The sequence below is a fragment of the Aplysia californica genome, unplaced genomic scaffold (genome assembly GCF_000002075.1).
Source record: "Aplysia californica isolate F4 #8 unplaced genomic scaffold, AplCal3.0 scaffold00759, whole genome shotgun sequence".
Lineage (NCBI taxonomy): Eukaryota > Metazoa > Mollusca > Gastropoda > Aplysiida > Aplysiidae > Aplysia > Aplysia californica.
The window spans coordinates 252,168-253,036 of NW_004798029.1; positions in this window are offsets into that span (position 1 = coordinate 252,168).

Below are 869 nucleotides of genomic sequence, written 5' to 3' on the forward strand. Positions count from 1 at the left end.
TTTGTTGTTTAAAATTTGTTTTGGCTCAACACCTTTTATGTCCATTAAAAAGTACATCGTGTAGATTTGGACGGTAAATCGTTGATCAAAGGCACAGAAAATGTAGTACATTTACAGTTTCCAAGTACACTACAGCTTTGACAGCATGGAACTAATGAACTAAAACAAAAAGAGTAATTAGAACCTTCATGCTGCTATCTTTATGGAGAGGACAAGCCTTATATTTTTAAAGTATCATATTCAAACGCAAGTTTTTTTTTGGGTTTTTTTCATGAATGATGTCCATGAGCGTCAAAATCCCAATTAGCAATGAACCTCGCACGTTTTCCCTCAGCCTTTCCCCTTTCGTTATCATTTTTTAAGTATCTTCGAGACCTATTTTTGGACTCCGATCTAAATATGTGCCCTCTTTTCAAAGGTGCAATAATAAAGTTTGGGTCTATTCACGCCAATCTCATTTCTCGATAATTGAAATTTATTATCGGTTTCTGATGCTGCCGGAGAAATATAGCTGCGTCACGTTGTGATTGCATGAGACCCGTTATCTCGTCAATCAAACTATAGACTGCCACTCGTACTGAGCTTAGGTGTAGCGCACCCAATGACTGTCTTCTGGTGGAGTCGAAATTGTCCAAAAACAGCCTCCCGTTGACCTTGACAATCAATAATTTATTTATAGAGGCTCCAGCCATCCAAGTCCAGGGGCTGTTTTAGCCTCTTTTTCTGATTTGTACTCTTTTTCCTGTCTGTGGATTAGTATTCTTTTTGTCCAATATTGTTCCAATTCCTTGCACCCTGTATCCATGGTTCTCAACCTGGAAATCGACTATAATTCGCTGTAATTGCCCCCCCCCTTCCTTTTCTCCTCA